Source organism: Heteronotia binoei, chromosome 6 (assembly GCF_032191835.1).
Source record: "Heteronotia binoei isolate CCM8104 ecotype False Entrance Well chromosome 6, APGP_CSIRO_Hbin_v1, whole genome shotgun sequence".
NCBI classification, from domain to species: Eukaryota; Metazoa; Chordata; class Lepidosauria; order Squamata; family Gekkonidae; genus Heteronotia; species Heteronotia binoei.
Genome location: NC_083228.1, coordinates 19,718,470 through 19,736,891, shown reverse-complemented (window position 1 = coordinate 19,736,891; position 18,422 = coordinate 19,718,470).

The window sequence follows — 18,422 nt, the reverse complement described above, 5'->3', positions numbered from 1 at the left end:
TGGAAAGGCACATGGTCCTCTGGGGGTGGGGCTTCCCCCCCGCCGGCCAGCTGACTGGGGGTGGGAAGGAGCCTGGGAAAGCAGAAGAACCCCCGCTGGGACCTGGGGATTGGCAAGCCTATACTACACTGAGGCCCATCCTCTTCATAATCCCCACCCTCTCCTGGCTCAATCCCCAAAGTCTCCAGGTATCTTCCAACACAGACCTGGCAACTCTACAAGATCCACTCTCAAATCTCCAGAGCTTTACCAACCTGGAGCTGGCAACCTGGGGTGCAGAGGGAAGGCTAACTCTACTTCTGGAGGGGGCCACAGTGACAGGTTAGGCCTATCTCTGGTTCTGAGTAGTCCTGTAAAAGTATAAGGCTGTCTCTAGGGGAGAGAGCAGACTGGTGAGATTAGAACCACATTATGGGTCAACAGGTCTCATCTGGTGTTTAGGCTGCGGCAGGGCTTTTTTGGTAGAAAAAGCCCAGCAGGAACTCATTTGCATATTAGGCCACGCCCCTGATGTCATCATTGCGTCACACAGGGCTTTTTGTAATAAAAGCCCAGCAGGAAGCTATTTGCATATTAGGCCACACCCCCTGTCACCAAGTCAGCCGGAACTGCGTTCCTGTGTGTTCTTGCTAAAAAAAAAAGCCCTGGGCTGCGGAAGCCTGAGGAAAAAACTGCTTGTTTCTAAAGAAAGGCCTTGAGTGATGAAAAAGCTGAATAAATCTCATCCAGAAATGGTTTAGAGCTGAATGTCTCTGTGCTCCTACTAAGTTAATGTGTACTTTCAACCTTACTGAAGTTGTAAGAAGACAATAAGTGCCTCAGCCAGGCTATTTCTTGTCTGAGTTGGGAACAATGTGTCTCGTGAAGTGGTTAAACAAACCATCCTTTTTTCCCATTCTGCCTCAATGTCCTGCTAGAACTCAAAATTACCAGAGGTCTCAGTGTCCTGCTAGAGCTCAATATTACCTCACAATAGTGAACCCTGGATTATACAGCCATTCTAACTAAGGCTTTTACACATGGGTCCATATTTGCACTGGGGCAGGAGAGAAGGTTTGCCCCAACATGCCTAATTCCCCAAAGTCATAGGAGGCAGCCCCAAGGATGGCTATTGTGATGCTAAAATGGAGGAAGGTGGGAGAAGATCTTGTAAGCCTCTGAGGTATTCAGTGGGGAGAAAAAGTGAGTAATTCTTTAAAATATATATATATATATATATATATATATATATATATATATATATATATATATGGAGTTGAGCAGAATCGAAGTTTCAAATGGCTCCTGCTGAGTTCTGTGGAGCAGAGCAGCTCTCCTTGTTTTTTTTTCCACCTCTCTTTAGTCAATCCAGAATTAATATTTTTCAGACAAAGTTTTATTTGCAAAGAGTAAAAATTATATCACTGAGGGACAAAATAGCAGCCTCAACTTATATCAAGCTGTCAGATGCTTTATTGGGGGAGAAATACCTTTACAATGCAGGTTTTCTTTCCTTTCATGGGTTTTTCAGGGGAGAAACATCACTAGCACTGTCAAAATTCAAGCAGTCACGTCGCTCCATGGGAAAGCTACACCATTAGCATAGATGTTTAGGGGAGATGAAATACAGCATTTTTTTTAAAATTGTACTGGCATAAATATGGGCATGCTATGCCCTCCAGAAGTCCAAATCCTGGGTGAGGTATGTTAAAGTACCATAATGATCTAGCTGAGAGCATGCTCGGAGCAATTTGTAATAGCTACAGACATTTTTTACCTCAGGGTATGAGGGAACTATAGACCTTGATAATCAAACCATGCAATGTCAAATTCGCTTATTCTGGGCACTATTATTTCCCCCTCTAGTCCCATAGTGGGGGGAAAAAGTTTAATAATGTTACAGGAGGCCTCTGTCTCCTGGGAGACAGGAGGGCCTGCAAAAGATCAGTAAAAATTCTGTATACTTGTCAGGAGCCTAACTGCTAAAATAGTGCGGAGGAAATGCATTATACAATGTCTGTTCTCTCAGCAATTTTTTTTTTTTGGTTAAAAAAAAATAGTGGACTGAGAAAGAACATTTACAGGTTTTTCTGCTTGGCTGTTTCCCCTCAAGTTTCAATGGTCTAAATACACAGACTTCCATTTAATTCAGTTTACCAAGTGACCTGTGGGATGTAGGATTGCCAGGTCTCCCTTGGATACCAAGGGTAGGGTTGCCAGATTCAGGCAGGGAAACTCCTGGGTATTTGGGGATGGAGCCTGAGGAGGACAGGGCTGTCAGTGAGGTACAATGCCAGAGAATCCACCCTTGAGGGCATCCATTTCCTCCAGCAGAACTGATCTTTTTAGTTTGAAGATGAGTTGTAATTCCGGGGGATCCTTAGACCCATCTCGAGTCTGGCATCCCTGATGGGCTGCCAGAGCATCTTCTCCATAACAACACTGGTAGGTGGGTCCAGCGGTTTTGACATCCACCAGTAGGCTTCTCCTTCAAGTGAACCCCCAATACTTTCAAATGAAAGACAGCAGTCGGTCAGCTGCCATTTCTCTTAAGCCCCCCACCCATTCACACATTTTTTTTTAAAAAAATTACAAAGATATTTGAATGGTCCAGCATACTCGTAACCTTAGTTCTGCACCCTCGGATTCATTGTTCAATATTTGCTTCAAATCCTCATTTTGCAATCACAAAGTAATGCCATCTCCCACCTAATCTTTCCTTGATCTGCAAATGAGTTACTTCAATGTCTGCTGTGCCAAGATGCCAACATTTCATTGGTCTGAATGGTAATATTTTTTGTCAAGTAACCAGTGTGGCCCAGGATTCACTTGAAAGATAATAATTCCCTTTATGAACTTGCTTACAAGATAAGACTAGCATCTGAGACCCTGTTCTTTATGTCCTCATCTTTTGAGGACCAAAAACAGGGCCTTTTTTGTGTTGGTGCCTCAGTTCTGGAATACCATCCTCAGGTACTTACTTGGCTGTGGAATATTCTTTCTGGCGCCTTGCCTTTTTAGTTTTAGGTGCCAAGTAAAAACTTTTGCCCAAACATTTTAACTGTGAAGTTTATTTGTGCACCTTCATTTATCATTTGATAGATTTTGTTGCCTGTTCTTGCTGAATTGTTAAACTCTGTTTTTATGCTGGTTTGTTGTGCTGCTGACTTTTTATTGATCTTATGGAGTACTGTTTTTATAATATATTTTCATGCTTTACTTTCATCTTCTTGCAAGTCGTGAAGCATTTATTTTGGAGAATATGATTGCTAAACATTATAAATAATTAATTAGGTGTACATTTCAAATCCTAAAAGGCTCTCAGCAAGGTTCTGCTAAGCTTGAACGGTAAGAAAACAGGTTCTGGTCTGGTCCAACCCATGATCAGATTTCTCCTAGTTACTTCTTGGTTCTTCATGGCCTCACCAGGCTTGGCCCCCTTTCCTTGCTTCAAACTAAGTGGAATGGCTGCATTTCAATTAATCTAAAGTTGGGAATCCCATTAATGACTTATATAATAACAACAAGGGGGAAAATCATACGTATATGCTACTAAAAACAGTGTTGCAGGTGCCCCCTCCCATACCACTCACAGAATTATTGCAAGGCTTCTGAAATTCTGTATAATTTGACTTCCTAGTTTGGAAAACGTCACCGTTCATTTTGACAATAAAGGCATTCTTTCTGTTCACAAGTACAAAAGTGCAATAGATGATTAAGGAATGAGAAAATAAAGGCTTGTGGTTCTGCATTGTGCTGAGACTTAGTATGGGTTCTATGTACATTATTCACTGGATAAATATGTGGATGAGAGGATTTCGCTCAGTTTTAATTACTGTTAATCTGTTGAGACTTTCCCATTAGAAATATCACACTGGCATTTTCTTAGCTGCCAGCTGCACACCAAGGTCTTTAACATTTAATTTTTTAAAGCATTTATTCATCTAATTCCCTGTTTTCCCTCACCTGTTCATTATGCATCGACACATTTCAGAAATTCTTTCTGTCAAGAAACCCTCCTGAAGTCAGTGGAGTTCAGATAGTTTCCCTGTCATTGTCTTCAGCAATCCTCTTGCTGCGTCTCTCTTCGGTGCAAACTCTCTTACATTGGAGGTCATAATATTTCAGCCAAAGGTAATGGCTTTTGGTCTTCTCTGAGAACCCAGTAAAAAAATTGCTGCGTAAATGGCCTACTGTCTCATGGCATGATGATCATTTGGGGGCAGAGTTGTGGACTGAACAATCGCTGTTTGTCGGAGCTTGTTGGGGAAAAGGGAATTAATCAGAATTGCGGAACTCTTCAGTGGACTAGGATAGGCCTCTTTACATCTAGGGAGAAAAGATGCTTAGTGGAATCAAGGAAGCCAGGGCCCTCGGCCTGCAAGACCTGAGCAAGGCTGTTAGTGATAGAGCATTTTGGAGTGGGGTTGCCAATCCCCAGGTGGGGGCAGGGGATCCCCCAGTTTGGAGGCCTTTCCCCCACTTTAGGGCCATCAGAAAGCAGGGTGGGGAAAGGGAAATGTCTGCTGGGCACTCTATTATTCCTTATGGAGACAGATTCCCATAGGGTATAATGGAAAATTGATCCACAGGTATCTGGGGGTTTGGGGAGGCTGTTTTTTCAGGTAGCGGCACCAAAGTTTTAGCATAGCATTCGGTGCCTCTCTCCAAAATACCCTCTAAGTTTCAAAAGGATTGGATCAGGGGGTCCAATTCTATGAGTCCCCAAAGAAGGTGCCCCTATCCTTCATTATTTCCAATGGAGGGAAGGCATTTAAAAGGTGTCCAATCCCTTTAAATGTGATGGCCAGAACTCCCTTTGAAGTTCAATTATGCTTGTCATACCCTTGCTTCTGGCCCCGCTCCCAAAATCTCCTGGCTCCACCCCCAAAGTCCCCAGATATTTCTTGAATTGGACTTGGCAACCCTATTTTGAAGATGGTTAATTTATAGGATTGCCATAAATTGGAAGTGACTGGATAGAACTTAACGCCCGCACACCCAAAACATGTGCACCGAGGGGTGGGGAGGGGGATGAAACGTAGTGGGAGAGGAAGGCTGAAAACAATGTTGTGCCAGCCATGTGAAATCTGGATTGAACTTTTGTTTGCTTCCTTGGTACAGGTATTTCAGCCTAGGTGTAGCCAGAGGCTCTTCTATCAAGGGGCAGAAATCTTGAGATGTGGGCAGAGCTTCTGTTCCCCTCAGGTATTTAGCCTGGCCTGCGCCCTTGGCAAGAGTCAAATGGCTTGTGGCCTTGTGGATTGTTTCCTGTGGCCCTCAGAGGCAGACCAGTGAAACCAGCACTGGGCCAGTATGCTGGAACAACATATTATGTACACTTTTGTTCATTTTTTTTTTTTGTAAGCCAGGCTCTGTTCAATGCTAAGAACCATTTTCTGGGAGTAAGCTTCTCTGAGAATAATGGGACTCTCTTCTGAGAAGATCTGTTTAAGATTGTACCCAGATGTAGACGATAAGTGGGGAATGAATGAATGGATGAGGGAAGAACGGTGGCTCAGGGGAGGGATCGTGGCTCAGTGGTAGAGCATCTGCTTGGTAAGCAGAAGGTCACAGGTTCAATCCCTGGCATCTCCAACTAAAAAAGGTCCAGGCAAATAGGCATGAAAAACCTCAACTTGAGACCCTGGAGAGCCGCTGCTAGTCTAAGTAAACAATATTGACTTTGATGGACCAAGGTTCAATGAATGAATGAAACAAAAGTATCCCAGAGCCGAATCTGTGGAATTTGGCGGCATCCCAAAAAAGGTTGAGTGGGAATTTTGAGATGTCTTTTTTCCTGACCTATTTTTTTCCCCCCAGTGTTGTGTTTAAAGACACAAAGTGGCTTATAAGGCCATTCTTACGATGTTAACTTTTCAACCTGGAAAGTGCATCTCAGAGCTATTCTGAGTTGGCATTTTTTTTAAAAAAAAACCATTTTGAACATTTTCTTTCCACCTCATGGTCATCTTGTTGCTGCACTTGACTGAGGTGTGATACATGCCAGATTATACTCTCAGGTATGTCTCACAGGCACCTGTGCTGGGCAATTCCTACTTTCCCGAATGTCAGGAAGCTCCAAGCACAATCACTGCAGAATCTTTTTTTTTTCCCCCTTAAAGTGACTTAGAGACTCGTGCTTGTTGTCAAGAGTCACTCCATCTTGTTCCTCTTGTCATGTGTATTCGATTGTACAATGCGATGCTGTGCTTCAATGCTGTGCTGCGCTTGCTATGCCTTTGATATAACTTTAACTTGTTGCTTATCTGGAGGGAGGATGGCATGTCTGGGAATTGGCTAGTTGCTAGGTAACCAAGGTCAAGGAGCTGGAGGAGATGAGAACCATGAACTGATAGTGGGCACCTGTGGTGATGAGAGCTTAGCAAAAACCCCGTGCAAAACCTCTGCTTTTGCTTGGCGCGCTTTGGCTTGAATTATAACGGTCAGGGTAAAGGTTTGTAAGTTGGGGGAACTGACAGAGAGGTCAGTTCCGACAATGCGTGTGTATGCCCATGAAGCTGGAATAAAGATCTTCAACTTCAACTGTCTTTTCCTTGACTCTGGGTCTGACACTTGTTCCATAACATTTCTCAGTTTATTTACAAAGACACAGGAGCTGGCAGGAAAGGTAGTGCTCAGGGCCTTTTTTGTAGTAAGAACTCTTTTGCATATTAGGCCACACACCCCGATGTAGCCAATCCTCCTGGAGCTTACAGTAGGCCCTGTACTAAGAGCCCTGTAAGCTCTTGGAGGATTGGCTACATCAGGGGGATATGGCCTAATATCCATGCCTAAATGTTTGAGTACTTTGTACATCAGATTTGAATGGATTGACTTCTTAAATTGTTTTTATTGGTTATGTTCCATAATAAATAATCTGAATCTGATTCTGAAATTGTCCATAAACACATGAAGCTACCTTATACTGGTCCATTGAAGTCAGTATAGTCTACTCAGAGTGGCAATACTGAATCCTAGCTAGCTGCTTCTATTAATTTAGCCCACATTTCCCTGGTATGTTCTTACTTACGCCTTGCTACCAAAGATTTATATTCCTTCTTTTGGGCTGAGAGGAGGTTATAGTGAGGAGATCTGACTTGGTTTTCCATCCTAAGGAAGACCTAGAAGACTCTTTTTTTGATAATTCAATAGCGAATCTGTCCTGAATCTCCTGCCTATCAGCTCCGTTGGATGTCCTCAAGTTCTAATGTTTTGGGAGAGGGAGAAAAATTTCTCTTTGTGAACTCTCTCCATTCCATATATCATTTTATAAATCTCTACCATCTCCCTCCTTAGTCATCTGTTTTCTAAGCCCTAGTTGTCTCTTTTCTAAACTTTTATTAGTCGTCTCTTTTCTAAGCCTTTCCTCATAGGGAAGGTGATCTAACCCCCTAAGCATCTTGGTGGCCCTTTTTTGTACTTTTCCCAGCTCTGAAATGTCCTTTTTGAGACATGGATCCAGAGGAGGTAGCTGTGTTAGTCTGTTACTGCAAAACAGTAAAGAGCCCAGTAGCACCTTTGAGACAACAAATTTTATTGTAGCATAAGCTTTTGAGAAACACAGCTCTCTTCATCAGATCCATGGAGGGTATGTAGAAACTGGCCAGAGATATATAGGTGGTAAGGGGAGGAAGGAATGGATACAGGAAGTGAATGCAAAGGAGTTGCAAAATTAATGAAAAAGGTAGAATGTGCAATCCAGGCTTCCTTCTATTGATGAATCTGAATGGGAAACCTGAAAGGGAAAGGCTTTGGTAATGAGATAACCATCCAAAGTCTCTGTTCAGTCTAAGTCTGAGTCAAATTTGCCTTTGAATTCCAATTCAGTTTTGAGACATGCTGACCAGAACTGCACAAAGCATTCCAAACAATGCCATACAATAGATCTATACACAGTCAGTCTGGTGTAGTGGTTTATTTATTTATTTATCAGATTTATATTCTGCCCCCCCCCCCCCCCGACAGGCCCAGGTTAAGGGCGTGGACTCTAATCTGGGAAAACCAGGTTTGATTCCCTACTCCATCACCTGCACCTGCTGGTATGACTTTGAGTCAGTCACAATTCTCTCAGAGCTGTTCCTCTCAAGAGCTCTCTCAGCCCCACCGATCTCACAGGGAGTCTGTTGTGGGGAGAGGAAGGGAAAGGAAATTGTAACCCGCTCTGAGATTCCAAGTGAAGGTTGGGGTGTAAATCCAATCTCTTCTTCATTATCATATTGGCCGTTTTATTTTCAATCCCTCTCCTAATAACCCTTAACAAGTCAAAAAACAAACAAATACAGAGTTCGTCCTTCTCACTGCTGCAGCACATTGGGTTGATCTGTACCTCCTCCACAGTATTTCTAGATGGTAAACACATGATCTAGCCCAGGGGTGACCAAACTGTGGCTTGGGAGCCACATGTGGCTCTTTCACACATATTATGTTGCTCTTGAAACCCCCACCCCACCCCATCAGCTGGCTAGGAGAAGGCGTTTCTCTCTTTAAATCACTTTGCCAAGCCAGCCAGCATTTAAAGTTGCTTTCTTTCCACCTCCCCTCTCTTAATCTACCTTCCTTCCTTCCTCCCTCCCTTCAAACATTTGATATTTATTTATTCTATGTGGCTCTTACATTAAGCAAGTTTAGCCACCCCTGATGAAGAAGATGAAGAAGACTGCAGATTTATACCCCGCCCTTCTCTCTGAATCAGAGACTCAGAGCAGCTCACAATCTCCTATATCTTCTCCCCCCACAACAGACACCCTGTGAGGTGGGTGGGGCTGAGAGGGCTCTCACAGCAGCTGCCCTTTTAAGGACAACTCCTGCGATAGCTATGGTTGACCCAAAGCCATTCCAGCAGATGCAAGTGGAGGAGTGGGGAATCAAACCCGGTTCTTCCACATAAGAGTCCGCACACTTAACCACTTCACCAAACTGGCTCTCCTCTAGCCCCTCTCCTTCTTCTGTAGAGAAGCTGCCCCGATTTTGCTTACTACTGACAAAGCGGCTTCTTCCTGTCGACTAGCATCAATATTCAGAACAGCTGTCCCTCCTCTTGGCCCCATTAGAGTGAAATTATCCGGAGAAAACAATAAATAATTTCCAGTGGCTTGGCTTTACGCTGCCTCTCCTCAAATGGCAAAATAAGAAATGTACAAATCATCACCGGTGACAGGCCGGGAGATGAAACGAGGGTCCGTAACACAGAAGAAATCCTGGGCAAGGAGGATTTGACACAGTATATATAGGGCCTCTGGGATCCACCCTGTCTATGCTTTGTACAGTTTTGCCGAACGAAGGGCACAGAGCCGGTTTGGTAGTTGTTAAAAGAAAAATGTTAGGATATAAAGGCTATAAATATTCGATTCTGACACGAGCAGTGTTTTTAGGCTGGCTGTAATTGCTTTGCGGGTAAGAGATGAACATGATGGAAGGAATCGTAAAGTCAGGGAAGAGTCCGGTCGTATCAGATGAGGGGTGGAGGGAAAAAGTTGTAACCGTTATTTCATCATAACAAATAAAATGGAGTTTCTGTCATCTTTGGGAGGAAAAAAAAAATAGAGACAAATTTCAGATCAGTTGTAAATCAAGGCTACCCCCCCCCCCCAACATTATTTCCAAACAGGCAATTCAAGATCTCAGCAGTTGGCTTTCTGAGGAGTCTTTAAATCACCAAACCCTTATCAGCACCAAGGAGAATAGCTTTCCCTTTCAACACATTTATCCTGCTGTTTCATTTGAATCCAGCATAGCCCATTAGCCACAGTGTCACCCGCCCCTAGAGTTATGACACTTTGGTAGCCGTGTTTCCTCAGAACGCAGGTGCTGAAAGGTGTGCCTGGTACACAGCTTAGGGTTAGGCCATCATAAAATGTCATCTGATTGGCTTCCAGTAGGCACTGACAGGCCATAAAGGTGGCCACACTACCAGGGAGTCTTTTGTACCTCATCCTTTGCCCAAGAAACTCAGGGCAGTCCACTCTCTTCCTCTTTTACATTCAGAATAACTCTGCTAAACAAGTTAGGCAGAAAGAGAGTAACTTCCCTGTGTTTCAGTGATTGAATGATGACTGGACTCTAATGTCCAAGGCCAATGCAACAACAAGGAGAAACAGGAGGCATTGGCTTGGCCTGCAGAAAGTCCAGGGTTCAGTCTTTAGCATCACCAGTTCCAGGGCTTTTTCTTTTTTCTTTTTGCAGTAGGAACTTCTTTGCATATTAGGCCACATACCCCTGATTTAGCCAATCCTTCTGGAGCTTACAGTAGACCCTGTACGAAGAGCCCTGTAAGCTCTTGGCAAAAAAGAGCCCTGTAGCGCAGAGTGGTAAAGCTGCAGTACTGCAGTCCGAGCTCTCTGCTCACGACCTGAGTTCGATCCTGGCAGAAGCTGGGTTCAGGTAGCCGGCTCAAGATTGACTCAGCCTTCCATCCTTCCAAGGTCGGTAAAATGACTACCCAGCTTGCTGGGGGGAAAGTGTAGATGACTGGGGAAGGCAATGGCAAACCACCCCATAAAACGTCTGCCATGAAACAACATCCCCAACGTCGGAAACGACTGGTGCTTGCACAGGGGGAAAACCTTTACTTTATGCTCTTGGAGGATTGGCTACATCAGGGGGTGTTGCCTAACATGCAAAGGAGCTCCTGCTACAAAGAAAAGCCCTGGCCAGTTTAAAGGATCTGGTAGTGGGTGATGTAGGGCTGCAGCTGAGACTGCCAGTCAGAGCTGACCTTGATAGAAAAATTGGTCTGTTTTGTCAGAAGGCAGCTTCATGAGGTCACATGTTCAAATGCCATTTTGTTTCTGCTAGGCCATTTATCTGATTCCATTAGGAAAGTTGACCTGGCCCCACTGATGGACCTCCTGATGGCACCTGGGTTTTTTGACCACTGTGTGACACAGAGTGTTGACCATTGGCCTGATCCAATATGACTTCTCTTATGTTCTGACCTGGCTGGCCCAGGCTAGTCTGATCTCGTCGGATCTCAGAAGCTAGGCAACGTGGGCCCGGATTAGTTTTTGTATGGAAGACCAACAAGGAATTCCAGGGTTGATAAAGAAAGGCAGACTATGGCAAACCATCTGTGTTAGTCTCCTGTCTTGTAAACCCCATGGAGGTCTATTAGATATCTGGGAGAGTAAAAGCAACACAGCACATATGTATTTAAGAAAAGTTTACTAGAAAAATATTGGGAAGGGAGCATAGAATATAACAACATCCTGATTAACTAGTTCTAAGCTCCATCTTGTCTTCATCTTAGACCAGAGTAAGTTTTACCCCAAAGACCCCACCTCTTGTCTGCATGGCAAACAAAGCATAACGTCTTCAGTAAATTGATCCACCAACAACAGTTCCCAAACTCAACTAATTATGAATAATACCTTATAATAATAACTCCATTTCTATGATGGGAAAATATGCCTAATATCCAGGGCTTTTTTTTTTTTGTAGCAGGAACTCCTTTGCATATTAGGCTACACCTCCCTGATGTAGCCAACCTCCAAGAGCTTACAGTAGGCCCTGTAAAAAAAGCCCTGTAAGCTCTTGGAGGATTGGCTACATTAAGGGGGTTTATGCAAAGGAGTTCCTGCTGCAAAAGCCCTGGCAATATCTGGTAGGAATTAGCATATATAAACAAACAGGCTAACTCTTTCATGACTGAAAGGAGTGCCATTTGCAATATCCCAACAGGGTCAGCATAATTTGGCTGCGATTTGATGGCGCAAGTTAGGAAAGTCAATTTCTTCAGCCATCTTGATGTACATAAAACATCCAGTGGCCCTGTAAACCAGGACTCAGTCTGAAGATACAGAGTTGGACCTTATGCAGCATCCAAGGGGTGGAGTGGCCCTTTAACTTACTTGGAAACCTTCCAAAAAGCAGCCACTGAAGGCTAGGAGCAAGCTTGCCCAAGTAGTCTTTGCATCCACTTGGTTTAGACCTGGGCCACAGTGGCAATGGGTGTTGGATCTCTTCTTTGGTTAAAGAGTTAGTTTGGTGTAGTGGTTAAGTGTGCGGTCTCTTATCTGGGAGAACTGGGTTTGATTCCCCACTCCTCCACTTGCACCTGCTGGCATAGCCTTGGGTTGGCCATAGCTCTGGCAGAGGTTGTCCTTGAAAGGGCAGTTTCTGGGAGAGCCCTCTCAGCCCCACCTACCTCACAGGGTGTCTGTTGTGGGGGAAGGAGATAAAGGAGATTGTAAGCTACTCTGAGACTCTGATTCAGAGAGAAGGGCAGGGTATAAATCTATGGTCTTCTTCTTCTTCTAAACATACGCTTTTTGTCATTCTTACCACATCTGAGCTGAGCAGATCCCATGGATTGCTGGTACCACAAAGACCACTTGGCTCACCTTGCCCCAGGTGACACATGAATAAAAGGAGCAGAGGAGGGAAGTCTTTCCTATCCCTACCATCAACTCAAGAGCTTCTGGTGGAATGGGTAACTTCTCTCACTTTCTCCTCCTCAGTGTTGCTGCTTGCGTTGCATGACTTTTTGTCCGTGTCATTCCCCCAACTCCCAGTTATCAGTCTGAGGTTCAGAAGTAGCTACTAAGGGAACGAGGACACAAGAAAAAAAAAGAAAACTTCTCCCAGTGCCTTATTCTGGTGACACATAAAATCCAACCCATAATATTCAATAACAATCCCAAATGTTACTTAGCTCCTCTCAATGCTGTTTCTTATTGCAGTGGGAATCTATCAGTCTTCTTTACTTTGTTTGCACTGGGGTTTCATGCTAACCCTATCAAATTCTCCCACTGTTTGTATCCTTTTCTTTGCCAACATTACTAGAAGCTCCCGGGAAGCCTCCTCCGCATTCTCAGAAGTCTGTTTCCAATGTGGTTGAACTCCATGCGGCAATGCAGTAATTAAGTGGGATCAACTGATGCGAATGGAAAGGGATGCTTCTGTGGGAGTGTGGAAACCCCATCTAAAAGCAAAACCAAAGTGTGATGTATTCAAATTGATAGAATAAATATAAGATTCATTAATTCAATGAAGAAGGCGATATAAAGCCCGAAGGCCTCCCCACCCCTTCACCAGCTTTTGGCAGATGAACTATTTTCGTGTGCTAGCTTCCTGATGTGGTTTGTGGTCAAGCTATTTCCTATTGCAGCGTCTCAAACAGGTTGTTAGTTTCTGACCCACTTTTCCAACCCACTCCGCCTCATTGTTTCTTTCAGATCTTAGCCCTTCTAAACAAAGACTTTTTGCTTTCTTTAAGGTTTGTTATGATTTAAATACAGGCTTTTTATAGTTAATCAATATTTAGCATAAATAGGTGAATAGAGCAAAGGACAAGTAAGTAGCTAGCCAGGGACGCCAAGTATAAGATTCAGGAGGCCCTCACCTCCTCTCTGACAGTTGAAGCTGTGCTGCTACTGGCTTCCTGTCTCCCTCGATGTGGCTTTGTGGTTAGGCTATTTCCTATAGTAGTTTCTTAGCAACCCTCTAGTTTTAGGGTAAGATACTCACTCCCCCTCCCTCACCATTTTCCTATACATCAGCCTCTTAAGCCTGCAAAAGTAAAATGCTTCTTTCTTTTTTTATATGCTAACAAGACAACTGTTATAAGTATAGTGATTTATAATATTCAGCATAAATAGTGAGTAGAGTGCACAACAAAGAATCAATCAATCACAAGGGCAAAATTGGTTTTATAAGAGGTGTCAGAACTGGAAATTTCAAAGGGGCATCTGCAGATGTTTGTGAGTGGTTATCTGTCACCCTTCAGTGGTTAGTGTTTGTTTGAAATGCAGAATCACAGGGTTAATGAAGTTCACAAATATGGAGTCAGTTGTGCTAACTGAATACCATTTTAGCTAAGCATATAGATAAAGTTACAAGTTCTGACAAAAGGAAGTGTTGTTGGGCGGAGATATTTGTAACTTTTACCTTATTTGGCTAAAAGCCCTCAGCCTAATCGGCCGTTGAAGCTAGACTGTGAGCTCTGACCAATGGCAAACAGCCACAGGGCAAGAGAGGGATGACGCTTCGGGGACCCTATATAAGGCAAAGGGCTTGGCCAAATTGGCAGAGAGGCAGCTTTGATTTCTATGTCTCTCTCCTTCTGCAGAAGTGAAAATAAAATGGTTTTCTCTGAACAACAAAGCCTCCAGCCTGGTAATTGGTATCTGGGAGAAGGGGTATTGCCCCAAAAACCGGTTGACAAAATGAAACCACATTCAGCACAAGGTTAAATTGACATCAGCTTTGCGAGCTGGGAAAAAAACAACAGCCACCCATCCCTCCATCCTTCTGTATCGTCAAGTCAAGTCAGCCTTTATTGGCATAAAATATATAGATATATATATATCAGAGCAAATTGGTTAAAAACAAAGATAAAATGGAACGGTTGCATACATATACATCAGGAAAAGCATAAACATAAACTATTTCTATGAGATCCTCTGGCGTGCCTTCAAAACAGAATAAAGAAACTTAGCCACTTTCTCAGTGACACTAGATGAAGTATCGTTCAAAAGACTATAGACCTTAAGTGCATCAGAACAATCAACCATGCTAACTAAAAGGGGATGTAAATACTTGTGATGAAGAATATACAATAAAGAAGAATATGAGTAACTGACTCCACACGTTTTTGCTTACAGAGCCAGTATCTGACTGAGTAGGCTGTCTTATTAAATCTGCCATAAAGAATGGCAGAGGGCATGGCGTTGCATCTGGCAAGGGAAAAAGCTCTACGCTGCTGTGGCACCTGCAAGACAGATATGGGACCATTTTCCCAGTACTAAGAGAGATCTCAAAACTCAGTGGGGAACAAGTGTTCTTAGCCAGACTGTATAGGTCTTGGTGCTCAATATCTAGCAACCTGTTTTTTAATTTGTTGGACTGCGGTGTATCAAGTAAAAATGGCCTTCTGCTCCAATGGAGGACATGGGCTCTATTTAGGAAGGAGTAGGACAGAAAAATCCAGGGCTTTTTTGGTAGAAAAAGCCCAGAAGAAACTCATTTGCATATTAGGCCACACCCTGTGATATCACCATTGTTTCCCATAGGGCTTTTTTTTGTAGAAAAAGTCCAGCAGAAATCCATTGCATATTAGGCCACACCCCCTCGTACGAAGCCAGCCGGAACTTCTTTCCTGTGCGTTCCTGCTCAAAAAAGCCCTGGAAAAATCCATTGTTAGGAAGAATTAAATGGACCAGGTTACTTGGTGTATGCCACAAGCAGTGTTCCCTCTAAGCTGAGTTAGTGTGAGCTAGCTCACAGGTTTTTTTAGCTTCTGGCTCACATATTTTTGTCTTAGCTCAGGAAAAATGGCCCCAGTACAAACTAATTGATGCGGTAGCTCACAACTTTAATTCCAGTAGCTCACAAAATAGAATCTTTGCTCACAAGACTCCACAGGCACAATTAATGGATAGATGGATGGATATAATTCATTCATTTCCCACAAAGCCTTCTGGCTCTCCTATCCAGTTATTATGCTACAGACAATGGCTGCTACCATCTTTATGAGGTGTAGGGCCTTTTTGTTGGTGGCCCTTTCTCTATAGAATTCCTTTGCAAGGGAGACCTATTCTTATTCCTTTCAATATAGAAAGATTCAGTGTAATGGCTAGAAAATGGTGCACAAGTCTGTGAACTAAAGGAATTTATTCAGTCCTGTATTCAGGACTTTTTTTTTAGCAAGAACTCCTTTGCATATTTGGCCACACACCCCTGATGTAGCCAATCCTCCAAGAGGTTACAGGGCTTTTAGTACAGGACCTGCTGTAAACTTCAGGACTGGCTGCATCAGGGGTGTGTGGCCTAATAGACAAAGGAGTTCCTGCTAAAAAAAAAAAAAGCCCTGAATATAGGTACATTTTAAAATTGTTCTTTGCTGCCAATCCTATTCATTCTGTGGAATACTGTGTACAGTTCTGCTCACCATATCTCAGAAAGGACATTACAGAGCTGGGAAAAGCACAGAGGAGGGCAGCCTTTAATGATTAGGAGGTTGGAGCATCAGTTTAGATAAGAGACAAGTAAGAGCTGTCATGATAGAGGCTTGTAATCTTATGAGAGGCTTATAAGAGAGAGGCCTCCCAAGATCTTCTGACAGTCCCCGGCCCAAGAGATGCTCTTCTTGCCTCTATCAGGGCCAGGACCTTTTCGGTCCTGGCCCCGACCTGGTGGAATCAGCTCCCTATGGAGATCCGGGCCCTACCTGACTTGCTAGCCTTCCAAAAGGCTTGTAAAACGGAGCTGTTCTGCCAGGTTTTTGGATGAGGCGATGGGCATCTATCCATTAGATCAGTTGGCCTCCCGGACTGCACTGTTGTACTGCTCTGCTATTCTACAGTGCTATTTTGTAGTGCCATTCTGCCATATTATTCTGTTACGTCATCTTGCTGGACTATCCTGCTGTACTTTACTAAATGTTGTAATTGGTTGTGTGATGCTAGTGTAATTTTATTACTATTTATGATGTACTCCACTCTGAGCCCTCAAACGGAGGAATGGGCGGAATATAAATGTGAAAAGTTTCCATTTGAAGGGAAAACCCAGAACTTTTGGCAACTAAGTGTACGGGAATAGTTGTCATCCTAATAAAAGGGCAGGATATAAATTTGATTAATGAAAATAATAATAGTAATAATATGCATGGGATAGAGAGAGTTGATAAAGAATTTTTTCTCCCTTGCTCCAAATACTAGAACTTGAGGGCATCCAGTGAAGCTGATGGAAGCAGGTTCAGGACAGACAACAGAGTGTGATTAAAGTGTGGAATTCACTTCCAGAAGATGTAGCCATGGCCACAGGAAGAAACAGCTGTAAAAGGGGATTAGACAGATTCCCGGAGGACAGGTCCATCAGTGGCCACAAGCCCTGGTGACAGAGGGGAACCTCCCCATTTGGAGGCACTAAGCCTCTGAATCCCAGAGCTGAGAGGCAACATCAGGGGAAGGCCTCAGCCTCCATGCTCTGTTGTTGGCTGCCCAGAGGAACCGGTTCGCCACTATGTGAGAGAAAATGCTGGGCTAGATGGACTACCAGTCTGATCCTACAGGCCTCTTCTTATGTACTTATGCTTTTGGCTTTGCCGCAGTGCCGCGTGGATTCCTGTAATCTCTCGAACTGTGTTGGCAGCTCCTGATTCATTGAAAATCAAGAGGAGAGCTGAGCTGCTGGCCTCAAGTCCTGATGATAACGTTAATGGTCTAGGTAATTGAGGTTATTAGAGATGCATTAGGCACACAAACACACACAATTACATGCCATGGAAAGATAAGCGTGCTCACCGGAGCCAAGGTCTTCAAGTATTATCAGAAAGAAGCAGGGAGATTGTTTACTGCGGCAATGGCTTAACTTGAAAGCTTCCCTCTGAATTCTTCCAGGCAGCTACCGACAAAATCAGATCTGAGAATCTGGGGGAAAAGGGAGGCAAAGAGAGAGAAAAGTGTGAACTCTTGTTTTTGATGGAGAATTTGCACTTAAAACAAGCAGAGGTAGACCTAACGAGTAAACTGCCTCTTAACAAAATACCTTGGGATTTAGGCCTCTGTTATTGTTTTCAGTCTGGGGAATGAATAATGTGGATTGAACACAAATTACTCCACTGGCAAGAAGATAATAAGGAGGTTTGTCGTTATAAGGAATGGTGTTCTAAAACAAAATCAACCTGCAAACAAGTTTTCATCACTCAATGTCACTTCACCTGACACAGAACTTCTGAAAAGTTTCCATTTGAAGGAAAAACCCAGAACTTTTGGCATCTAAGTGTATGGGTTTAGCTGTCATCCTAATAAAAAAAATTATATTGGCCGTGGGGTTGCCATCCTCCATGTGGGATCGGGAGTTCTCATGGAATTACAACCAATCTCCAGATTATAGAGATCAGTTCCCCTGGAGCAAACAACAGTTTCGAAGGGGAGACTCTGTGGAGTGGCCAAACTGTGACTCGGGAGCCACATGTGGCTCTTTCACACACATTGCGTGGCTCTAGAAGCCCCCACCACCCTGTTGGCCAGCTTGGAGAAGGTATATCTCTCTTTAAATCATTTCTCCAAGCCAAGCCAGCTGGCAGCTTGGAGAAGGTATTTAGAGTTAAAATTGCTTTCTTTCCACCTCTCTCCCTCCTTCTTCCACCCCCATCTATTTGTCTTCCTTCCTTCCTGTCTTGCAGCTCTCAAACATCTGGTGTTTATTCTATGTGGCTCTTACATTAAGCAAGTTTGGCCACCCCTGCTCTATAGTCTTTGCTGGGCTTCCATCCCTTCCCATGCACCTCCTCCCAAATCTCCAGGAATTTCCCAAACTGGAGATGGCAACTCCAATTAGCCTTGATCAAGCCCTTCCATGTACAAAGGTTCTTCTTGTCAGTGAATGAGTAGCCATACATCGATAGCAGTTGATGAGTAAAAAAGAAGTAAGGAATTGATAGGGGGAACATGAGAGAAGTCCTTCTGGATAAGACCAACAAGAGTCCACCTAGTCCAAAG